The following is a 12,258-nucleotide window of genomic DNA, read 5'->3' as shown; positions in this document are numbered from 1 at the left end:
GGTGCATCTTCCTGATTTAATGAACTTAACAACATGGAGCAAGCTGCCTATTGTTTGTGCTTTTAATAAGCAGAGGTTTTCAGAGAAATAAGCCAACTAAGTTGGTTTTTCTTTTTGCCTCTTTCATTATCCCTGCTCCTGACCAGTGAATCAAGGCATAGTGGTAGGAAGGGGGAGAGCATCTCTATTTTCTCGCTGCAGCCAATGGCTTACCCTTCACTGTGAGGAAGATTCACTGGGTGTGCCTGTGTCCTATGTACCCTCTTTCCTCGTCACAAGTGCGAGCACATAGTGTTTCCTCTCAGCTTCCTCCTGAGCCCACGAATGCCGCTCAGGAGAGACCCAGGCTGTTGCTAATGCTGCTCTGGCCTCAGTGCCTTTGCAGGGCACCCGCTTCCATGGTGCATGTTCCCGGCATTGAGAATGAGGGAGAAAGTAGGTTGCAGCACAGCTTGAAGACACTGCCAGTTGCAGGGAGTCCATCGTCCTCCCGGTGCTGGCTCAGCATAACTCCCGGAATCCGGGAGGCCAGTGCTGCTACGTGGGCCTGAGGGGCACGCTGCAGGGCTCTGACATGCCCCCTGCATGTGATTTTAATCTCAGGGCTGCGTTCCTGGCAGGAACTTCAGCAGTTCAACCTCGTGACTTATTTAAATGTGGAGTCAGGGAAGCTTAGTGGAGTAGGGAAGAAGCATCCAAAGCACAGACACTTCCAGGTCCAGGAGCAGCCCACCCCCTGGGTGCGTGTTGCCGGGTCCCCTCTGATCTGGGTGGGCTGGCACTCTGAGAGCATTTGGAGAAGTTGCTTAGAAGATTGTGTCATAGTTTTTGTTGTTGCATTTCTTTCTAGTTTTCATGGCCTAAATTATGTTTCCTGAATCTTTTTTTGTTTCCTCCTTTTCTCTGGATGGAGTTAAGTTTTATTCCGTGAAAGGGAAAACTTAAAGCTACTGATGAGTGGATGGACCACTGGAGGAAATCAGCAAAGGAAGATTTTATTTTCAGGTACCTTTGGTGCCAGAGGACAGACAGTGGCGTCTGTGTGTCCTACGGCCCCAGAGACCAGCTGCCAGCCAGACCGTATTTTGATGTGTGTTCACGAAGGGAGATGGATGGAGCCTTGCGGGGAACTAGCTGCTCTTCTCAGTGGGGAAGGTGTTAAACCACCTCTTCTCTTCCCAGGATTCCTCGAATCCACTCAGAATGTGCTTAGCGGCCACCTCAGCGCCACCAGGATCCCTGTCGTCCACTCCAATGCCCCTGTTCACGTCACACCCCACAGAAGTGCCCATTGGCCGGGAGCTTGTCATGCCCGTGTGGGCACAAAGATAGGCCCTTTTTGGAGAGGCTAAATCAAGCCATTCAGTTCATCATATGACAAGGAAATAATAAATCAATTGTTCTGCTTTTAAACTCTGTGGGTTTAAGAAAGAGAAAGAAAGGAAGCAGCCTTGTGGCCTCCCTGTAGTGGCAGCTGCCCATGTCTGTGCCATGGCCGCAGGGAGGGCCAGGGCTGGAGATCGTGTGTCCCCCCCCTCCCCCCACCCATCCAGGAACCCACAGGAGCAGAGTTAACATGACTTTTTTCCTAGATGGCTCTGGGCCAGGATGGCTCTGTCTGCCACCAGCTGCATAAAGAAGGTTCTCCCTCCTTCTCCATGCTTTAGTGTATACTCTACAGGAGCCTCTGGTACCTTGCCCATTTCCTGAACCACACAGCTAGAGCTTCCCATCCCTGTTTCCAAAAAAAGCAAGGGACCCAAGTGCAGAAACCCAGGCTGGGAATTATGTATATATTCCATATATACGTGTCTGCATATGAGAATATATATGTTTTATGTAAAGGAGACAGAGACACAGTCCAGGTGGAGACTTTATCAGAAACCCGTCTTCCCAGATGAGTCCCCATAAACACCGGCATGCTGCTTGGCTTTTGTGCCAGTGGTTTCAGGAGGCTTTCCTTCTCTGGTTGGTACTATGCTCTGTGCGTGCGCACACACACATGTACATGAGCACTTTCTCTCCTGCTGGCGTGGCAGCCCTGCCATCCCTGGACTGCCCAGGAATCTATGGACTTTGGGAAGCAGGTTCCTTAATGAAGACTTTCAAATGCAGGGAAAGGGAAAGGCCCTGGTGCCCATTTGGTTCAAAAGTTAGAAACACCATGCACCATGGAGCTACTAGCCAGTGATACTCTAGCCCATCAACCTATATTTTATAAGAATAAATTTACCTTAATAGTCCCTAGAAAGAAATGACTGGTGCCAAGATTTCCTGGAGTCTTTTGTAGGGGGTGAGATGAGTGTTGACTGAGGAGATCCTAATGGGACCGGTCAATATGACAACCAGGTAGGAGACTGTACCCAGATTTTTATGAGCAAGAAGCTGATGAGTTGAGGACCCTAGTGAACCAGGGTTTCTTTTTTTTAAATATTTATTTACTTATTCATGAGAGAGAAAGAGAGGCAGAGATACAGGCAGAGGGAGAAGCAGGCTCCTCACAGGGAGCCTGATGTGGGACTCGATCCCTGGACCTGGGATCATTCCCTGAGCCAAAGGCAGATGTTTAACCACTAAGCCCCCCAGGTGCCCCTGAGCCAGGGTTTTAGTAATGGTGTCTGGAAACTGAGACCCAAAGGCCTTCTATTCTCTCTGGGGTGAGGCCGGGAGTGGGTGCTTCCTCCTGCCCTCAGCTCACTCCTGTGGGATGTAGGCTTGGTGTCGCCAAGTCTAGTCCTCATTGGTCGTTCCGTCCATAGCAGTTGGCCAGTATCTCTGCAGTCATGGTGATTCCCATGACTGCAGAGATACTTGGTTTCTTGGGTTGGGATGTAGAGCGGACCCCTGGATGTTCTGCTTCCATTCAATCCTGTTGTGATGCAGCTGAGTGCCTTCTGCTTCTGGGAGCCCCCCTCTAGCTGACCTGTGCTGGCTGAGCTTCTGGTTTGTTTGAATGCAAGACTGCACACAGTGCTTTAAACCAGCATGCTACCCTGCTGTTTGCCACTCTTACATGGGTGTTCCCAGATACATGCCCAGGCTTGGTGGTCTGGACTGGGTGCTTGGGGGGTGGGCATCTGAGCCCTGATTGCCTGTGGGAAGCTGCCTGAATGATGCTAATAGGCTGTGCTGTATTCAACCAGAACATTCTGTGGCTGGAATCCTGCCTTCAAGAATGAACTACAGAGAGACTGTCTTGAGGCCACTGTTCTCCCTGATTCTGTAGTTCATATGCGAACCATGGTCTCTAGCTGGGTGACCAAGAAGGACAGATCTGCACCCACTTTGGGTGAAGGATGCTTTCAGAAGGGAGAGACATCTCTGGGCTATCAGGGGGTCTGGTTTTCTCTGACTTCCATCACATGGTTTCTGATACACACCTGCTCTCACATCATAAACGGTTATAAACGGTAGCTGTGACATATCCATGCAGGTTGATGACTCAATCACAAAAGCTGGGTCAGGGGATTCATAGGACTTGATTCTCAAAGAGTGTGTTTAGGCTTCTCTAGCTTCTGGGGTCAGATGGAGGGACACATCCCAGCCTGTATAGGTCCTGAGATGGTTCTAGGGCCAGCTTGGAGCCTGCAGATTAAGGCCTGGCCCCAGCACCTTCTGGGACCGCCATCCAGAGATGTGTATATGTATGTGTGGGGAGTCGTTAACCCACCGAAGAGGGCAGGCTGGGGTTCCTGGGGCTTCTCTGGGTGGTATGATGTGGTGACATGTTGACTGCAAGGACCTTGGAGAGGACAGCTCCCTGGCTGAGCTATAATTTCCCAAGGGCTTATTCGCAGAGCACGTTTTCTCCCAGTGGCCTGGAGTTGCCATGTTTCAGAGTCACTTTATATATAGGAGAAGTTGGTGGGGGAGGAGAATCTGAGCTAAATTAAAATATAATGATTTCTATACTTGTTCTCCTTGCCTACAGAAGAATTTTTTTCTTTGGATTTGTTCATTTCACTTTTGTGATGTGGAGGCTTCAAATAGGTGCCTGTGGAAGGGCTCTGTGTCAAAATGGGGCTCTCCTCAATGTCTCTGGGGAGGAGACATCTGCGAGCTTCTAGCATTTAGGCAGGGTCCAGGCTGAGGGACAGATGACAGTGGGCACTGTCTGAGCCCTGTGTGTGATGGGCTGTGAGGAGCAGGGGCTCAGGGTACGATACCCATGTTCTTGGGTGTCCTAAGAACTCTCTCTGCTTATATTCTCTCCCTGCCCAGCCCCCTGCCAGAGAGATCCTTCCCAAAGGACGCCCTGAATGTTTTTTGGTAGAGAGATCCTTGTGATGTTGACTCCAGCCCTTTCTGAGAGCAGAGGGGTTCTTTAGGGTCCTTTCATTTTCTAAATTCTCAGCAGATTTGGGGAGTAAATGTATTCCTGTGACTGTCCTCATCGTTATTTATAAACATGTGGGGAACTAACTAGGCTTTGCAAACCTCTTACTTAACCTGCTCCCTGGTGGGGAAACCATGCAAACTGTGGCCTGAACTCCAGTCTCTGCTGGGCTAGGGGACCTGTGGCCCTGGTCAGGGAGCTGCATGGGTCCCATTGAGGGACTCGGGGGGTGAGGGTCAGCATGCTGTGTGCCCAGGTGGAATTTAGGAATGGGCAGCTGGTGGGTGAGCCAACCTACAGGCTCAGGAACCCTGAGCAAGCTGTGGGAGGGAGTGGGGATGGGCACACCCAGTGGAGGGGCCTGTGCAGGAGGCAGCTGTTCTGTTCCTCCCACATGCTTGGAGGAGAGAGTGGGCAGCACAGAGCCCCATGCCTCTCTGGGAAACTGGGAAAAATAATAAGCTCCTCTGTGTTGTCTGGGGGAGTTAGATGAGAAGAGCATCTGTGGTAGATTCTGGGCCATCCTGGGAGGAAGGGAGCGGGTGTCCTGCTGTCACCATTTACATTGGTCTGCTGTTGTGAAGGTCAGAAAGCACTCTCTGGGGAACTCCTTTACACTTCACTCTGCCCCAGGAGCCTCGAGGGCCGTTTCCTCTTTGCCAATGAGGGCAGAGCTTGAGCCCAGGTTCCCCCAGGAGGCTCTGGTTCCAAGTCCACAGCCTCAGGGAACAGAGAGCAAGTCAGTGTGTGAGTAGTGGTGGCACAGATGGAGCTGGCTGTCCTGGGTTCAGGGGCCGGGTAAGGCCGTGCTGGCACATGTCAGCCTCTGAGCCTGCACACCTGGCCTCCAGCCCAGCTCTGGGCTGTTGCTATTGAGCTCAGTGTTTTCACCTGCAAAGTGGGTAAGGGGCCATGTTGCACATACAGTGCTGACCCACAGGAGGTGATGGCTGGTGGGTAAGTGTTGACTGGTCATCTAGGGCCAGAGGAAACACGTGGGAGGAGCTGCCTACAGCTGTCTGTGGGGTGGGGAGCAGGGAAGACGGCAGCCACATGAGGACTTGGCCTGGGATGGCTCACACACGCCCAGGAGCCTTGTCCAGGGCTGGGTGCTGCACAGTGTGGGCCTTCCAGCATGTTCTGCTCTGTTACACAGATATGGGAGTCAAGCCCAGGGAGCAGCCTTTCACCTGGAGTGGTGTGCATAGAGGGAGAATACTCCTGGTGGTTCTTCCAACCACGTAGAACAGAATGCTGGTGAGGAGATGACTGTCCCCTTCCTGGGCACAGGGAAGCCCGCTTCCTCACCTGTGTTTGCACAGTGTGTAGCAGGTGCACTCATCAGTCGAGAAGACAGCATCTTTTTTTTTTTTTGATATTTTTTTATCTTTTGTTTTATTAGTGTGGTATATTACATTGTTTGATGTTATAAAAATTACCAGTGAAATTACCATTGCAGTCTGGATAAATATCATTTGGTCATAACTTGTAATCCTTTTAATATACTTTATTTTTTTAACAATAAATTTATTTTTTATTGGTGTTCAATTTGCCAACATACAGAATAACACCCAGTGCTCATCCTGTTAAGTGCCCGCCACCCAGTCACCCTCACCCCCCCCCCCCGCCCTCCTCCCCTTCCACCACCCCTGAGTTCATTTCCCAGAGTTAGGAGTCTTCATGTTCTGTCTCCCTTTCTGATATTTCCTACCCATTTCTTCTCCCTTCCCTTCTATTCCCTTTCACTATTATTTATATTCCCCACATGAATGAGACCATATAATGTTTGTCCTTCTCCGATTGACTTATTTCACTCAGCATAATACCTTCCAGTTCCATCCACGTGGAAGCAAATGGTGGGTATTTGTCATTTCTAATGGCTGAGGAATATTCCATTGTATACATAAACCACATCTTCTTTATCCATTCATCTTTCGATGGACACCGAGGCTCCTTCCACAGTTTGGCTGTTGTGGCCATTGCTGCTATAAACATCGGGGTGCGGGTGTCCCGGCGTTTCACTGCATCTGTATCTTTGGGGTAAATCCCCAGCAGTGCAATTGCTGGGTCGTAGGGCAGGTCTATTTTTAACTCTTTGAGTTTTCACTGTGGTGGGAGCAGTGCAGTGAAATGACTGATCCCTCAGGGATCTTCAATTGGCCAAGACACGTACGTGCACGCCTTCCCACCCCCAGCCACCATGAACAGCTGGAAGACAGGGTAACACCGCAGATGCTTGTAGAAGGGGAGGGACACTCAGGTAGAACTGCGTGTGACTGTAAGAAGTCTTTACCTGGCCTTTGACACCGTGTGTGCCGATGAGCCCCTAGCTGGTGGAGCAGGGCAAGGTTAGGGCCCTGCTAAGTGGGCAGGAAGCTACTCTACCTTTGTTCATCACATGGTGAGCTCCTCCTGTTTCTGCCCTTTCCTCCTGTTAGAGATGCAGGGCACCCAGACTGGTTGTGTGGGTGTGTGCCCCCCTCCCCCCACAGATGGATGGTCTCTATCCATTCAGCCTGAGAAAGTCACGTCTGTGTTGTTTGGCTGTATGCCCACTGACTGACATCCATGCCATGTCATACAGACCTTTATTTACTACCCTGGGAACTGGTTGAAAGGGTAGTCATACACTGTGAGCTGAGGATGCCAGAGCAGGGGAAACATGCCACTGGATGGGGTGGGTCCTTTACCCAGAGCTCAGGCCAGCATCCTCGAGGCAGGCATGGGAGGGGTGCAGGAGCAGGCCCACACAGTGATGACACCCTGGGATGTGACCTGCACCCCCACGCCAGCGTGACCCTGCACAGATGTCTTCTGGAGGGAGCCCACGTGGCATTCAGGGAACACCTGGAGAGCTGCTAGGGGTCTTGGGTTTACTCTGCCTAGGGCAAGTGTGCAGCGTACTGGTTCCGAGCTCAGAGAGCAGGGGCTGTGGTAAACGCAATGTAATGACGTCATGGGGGGGGAGGCCAGTGTTGTAGGTCCATCTGTCCACCGTCATGTAGGAGCAGTAGTTGAGAGCCTCCTGTGTCGGGTAAGAACTAGTGACTGTTCTCACACGCTTCCCCCAGCTTTTGGAATGGTTCCCTAGCGTGGCCATGCTGCATCTTTAGACACCCCGTAGAAGGCAGGTGGAGGATCCCCGTCCTGCAGCAGGGGAAGGAGCCCAGCCAGACAGCACTCTGCCAAGAGCTGGGTTCAGTGCGTGGTGGTACCGGGGCTCTGGATGCTACTAGGATGCCACTATTTCCCTTGTGAGTATTATGGATTAAGAAATAAGACAACAACAGAGCTCCAGGCGCTAACCATTCTCTCTGTAAACTGTCGGGCCAGCACACTGACTGGTCATGATCCTTCCTCTGTTGAGTACCTGTGACGCTAACTAACCTGGTGATTCACTTACCAGTGAAAATACCTGCCCTTGTAACAGCCCTATTGTTTACTCCCATTGTTTAAAGTTCTTAAGTATTCAATTCCTATTTCTTCCCTAGATTTTAGTTGCCTTGAAGGCAAAGGACCTGCTGCTTTTGCCTGTTGAGATTCCTCCAGACACTGCTGTGATTCTGTCACCACCCTGCCTGGAGGGGACGAGACATCCCCTATGTAAAGCCCATGTTGCTCTGTGCATTTAATAGTTACTGGTCGTGTTGAAGGAGGCATGTATTTAAAGTTCGGCTCACTGAGAATCAGCTTAACAGCAGGCATTCCCAGGCCTTGCTCATGGACTCGTATGGTGTCTGGAAGCTGGGAGAACCCGGGAGCCTATTCCTCCAACCCTTCCCTGGCCGTGGAGAAACTGAGGCCCTGGACGGCCATTGGGTCTTCTCTTTCTTCGTTGTATTCTCTGCACTCCACTGACACAAGAGACATTCTGACACATTAAGCATGATGTATATTAAAAATCCTTCAATGGGTATGTGGCATGTGACTGTCTTAGATCAGGAGGAAAGGCCATGGGGATCTAAGAACCAGGTCCCGTAGCAGGACAGAGTGTGGCCAGAGCAAGGGGAGGCCAGCCAGTGATCTTCCCTGCCAGGCTAACATAAATGTGGGCCCAAGGTGCCTCAGGACCTTGGTGCTGGTAAGACCACAGAGTTCAGGTCTTTCCCACTGAGGTTATGTTGTATTTTTTAAACAAAGTCTTATTTAATGAAGACCATCATTAAGATTCTGCGTCTGGATATTTAAGGCTTGAATGCTTGCAGGGAAACACTTGGCTGATTGGTTTTGTAGATATGAGGGACCCGTGTCCCAGGTGACCATCATTCAGAAGCACTAGACAGACGTTATCATGAGGATCAGGAGACCCTCACAGTGCACGGGGCAGGCTGGCATAATTGCAGAGGCTCTGGGTCAGGAGTGGCCTCCCCTGGCCCCACTGTCTGCTGGCAGGTGAAGCTGTCCAGGACCTTCCCTTGCAGCCTGGGATCTGAGGCCGACTCATGCCTCATCCCTGCAGGGCTTTGTAAAGAGTTATTAAGTGGCTGGGATATGGAGGCTTAGAAAAAAAAAAAAAAAGCCTCTTTAGAAAAAGCCTCTTGTGGGTTAGGGTGCTGAAGCACGGAGAGATTCAGTCTCTACTTTTTTTTTTTTTTTTTCCCGTGAGAAGTCAGGCAGAAACTGCTCAGGATTTTCACTGCCTGAGCAAAGGTAGTTGATAGACTTAGTTCATCCAACCTGGAAAGCCGCCCAGGGAGGAAATAGCGCTGGAAGGGGCTGTAAACTGGACCATATCAGGCCCCAGCCAGGAGCATGTGGGAGCCTCACGTGGTCTGTGCACTGCTTCTACTCTACCTGGAGACAATATCCCCTGACCTGTGAGTGCTCCCCATCTACCTCAAGATGGCCATCCCCGAGGCTGAGTGCTCCCAGCTTACGTCCACATGACATCCCCTGATCTGTGAGTGCTCCCCCATCTGGGGACACAGCTGCCCCTTGATCTGTGAGTGCTCCCCCATATGCTGACTCTGTGAGTGCTCCCCCATATGCTGACACAGTTGCCCCCAATCTCTGAGTGCTCCCCCATCTGCCTTCATACAGCTGCCGCCTGAGGCTGTGAGTGCTCCCCATCTGCTGACACAGGCTGTGAGTGCTTCCAGTCTACCTGAACATGGTTGCCATGTGTCCCACTAGGCTTCCCAGTATGTGGTGCCCACACCATGGAGCAGTCAGGGATGCCGATAGACCCAGATGATTTTGTTAGAGACTCAATTTTCCTACATGAGTCAGTCTGTAGGAGCCTACTTGCTATCAGAATGCCTCAAGAAGAAAGCCCACAAAGGCTCTCGGAGCCATGAGAAAGAACTAGAGCTTGTTAGCCAACAATGGCTTTGACATGCTAGAGATGCTCTCCCGCTGGTGACCAACCTCCCAAGAGGCCCAATCCTGCATGGATTGGTTGGTCCTGCTTCCTAGGATAACTCAGGTCAGCTACCCCCTGAAGCAGAGAGAAGATTCTCCAGGAAGGAGGTGTTCACTCCCCCCCCCCCCCCACTGCACCCCTAAGCTAGTATTCTCTGGTTGCAGGTAGATTGCCTCTGTAATCATTCTGGCACTTGGGTCTGTTCAGATTAGACGTTCGCTACCTTATCCAACCCAACACGGCATTTAGAGACATGGAAATTGGTCTGTGCGTGTATGTAGCATGTGGCAAGCCCTGGCCTCTTCCCTTCAGGATGTGATGCTCTCTGGGGTGGGTTGTTAAACCTTCTTCCCCTCCAGTCTCATCACTTGACAGGTTTCTCCCATCGGTCTGGGTTTCTCACGTGGCCTGTTTGCTGTGTACTAAGAGCTATGAGGTAAAGATGCAGTGCAGTAGGAGATCCTCTGGCAATTGCTACACTTCACTGGTGTCCGGCGAGCTGGCTGTCCCCTCCCTATTGACATTTGGTGAACATGGTGTGCGCCAGGGTGCAGTGTGGTCATTCAGCCCAGATCTGAAACTTGCATGTCCATAGACCCAAGCCCACCAAAGTGAGGAGCAAAAACAGAAAACCCATCCACAACCCCGATTTCAGCCTGTTGTTAGATGCCAGGGCCTCGGGGGGTGGGGTGGGGGCATGGGAAGCTGATGCTGACGACGGTGGCGTCTGTGGGGTTGCTGCTCCACACCCGGCATTGTCCTAGGCAGTCTTGTCTATGAAGCGGCTCTGGGGTTGCTGACCTCCACTGCAGGCCCGCCGAGGCCCAGGGGTGGCATCCTGCTCAGTACTGTCAGGTCATGGTCCCCGACTCCAGAGCCTGTGCTTTCTCTAGAAATAGGTGTGACTGTCTTGTGGGGAGCTGTGATTCTCCTGAGACCACAAGGCCCCTGCTGCCGCATTTGGGAACCTGCGGCAGAGACTGTGGCATGCCCAGCCCCGTGCCCCTGTGCTCTGGTCTGGCAGGATGGACTGCCCCTCCTCTGACCAGTGCCCACTGGGGCCTCGTCCTCCAGCCATGTCCCTGGGTCGGGAGAGAGGGTGTCAGTAGGCCTGCAGGTCAGGCACCACTGCGTGGCGGCTGCCTGATTGTGAGTGGAGTTTTGGGCAGTTCTTGTTGGGAGACACTAGCTTGAAATGCATTACTCCTAGGCTTTGTTTCCCCAATCTTTTAGCGCAGACAGGAATCTTCTTGTGGATCTAGAAGTCACCCCCGTGGTCTGCTGGTGGATGCACCCCAGGCTTTCCATCCACTGTCCTGTCACTCCAGTGGCTGAGCGGGACAGAGGTCAGCACCTACTCTAGGGGACCTGCGGGTCACAGCTGCTCCTGTGTCTTCCTCCTTCCAAGACACACACACCACAAAGACACCACACAGGAACATATACACACCACACACATACCACAGATGTACCTCATATACACACACCACACACATGTATATACACTACACACACATACACACACACCACACAGACACACCACACACATGTACACACACCACACACATATACACACTACACATAATACACATACACCACACACAGACACACCACACACGTGTACACACACCACACACGTATACACACACCACACACACACACACCACACACGTGTACACACACCACACACGTATACACACACCACACACATATACATACCACATACATATACACACCACACACACACCACATACCACAGACAGCCTGCCACACACATGCCACTCTGTCCTATGCCCTGGCACATGCAGTCACTTGAGGAGTCCCCCTTGCTGCATTCTGCTCCCTGGAGCTCAGGGGCCTAAGTCGCTGTCAGAACTCCCAGGCTTCCCCTGTGAGCACTGTGCCTCCCTCACCATTTCCTCCGTGTCAGTGGTCACTGCTGCAATGTCCTGTCCAAGACAGTGGGCAGTGAGCCTGGGAGGGAGCAGCCCATGGAGCCTTTGCCCACGGGACCTGGGCTCCAACAGCAACCCCGGGCCGCCCCTACCCTGCCATGACCGCAGCCAGCCTGGCCTCCGCCCCTGCCCCTTGGCCTGTGGCGGGGAGGGGGGAGGCTGGCCAAGCCCCAACCGCCCACCCTGCCCTGGCACTGCAGAGGGGGAGCGGCCCACACTCCCATGGGATGGATGGGCTCTGGCAGAAGCCTGGGGACATCCACAGACGTCTTTGCTCAAAGCAAAGCCCTTTGATTTGGGGGGTGCCCACTCCACTGAGACCAAAGCTGTCCGCTAGTCACTCGCACTGGTCATTCACTGTGTGTGCTGTGTGTGGTGTGTAGATGGCCCCTGGGGCTTTACTCAGCCCGGGAGGAATGACAGCCTGGGCTCCCAGGGCCCGAGACCAGGAAGCCTGGTGCCTCTCCCTCCAGCTCCTTTGCTTGTTTGATGTTCAGTAGATAAGCAGTGACTGAGTGTGTTGAATGAATGAAGTCTGAAGGCCAAGGCGATGCTTGTTATAAGCTCTCAAGGGAGGATTTAGAGCTGCAGGTCCCAGGTGCATC

The 12,258-nt window shown here is 52.2% G+C and overlaps 1 protein-coding gene across 6 annotated transcripts in view; it reads left to right on the top strand.

The window, feature by feature from the left end:
* SH3RF3 (SH3 domain containing ring finger 3) overlaps positions 1-12,258 on the top strand; it is a 355,665-nt gene that overhangs the window by 107,213 nt on the left and 236,194 nt on the right. The window lies entirely within an intron of this gene.

The sequence above is a fragment of the Canis lupus genome, chromosome 10 (assembly GCF_003254725.2).
Source record: "Canis lupus dingo isolate Sandy chromosome 10, ASM325472v2, whole genome shotgun sequence".
NCBI lineage: Eukaryota > Metazoa > Chordata > Mammalia > Carnivora > Canidae > Canis > Canis lupus.
The sequence above is the reverse complement of the archived record's forward strand: the minus strand, read 5'-3'. Positions and strand labels throughout refer to the sequence as shown.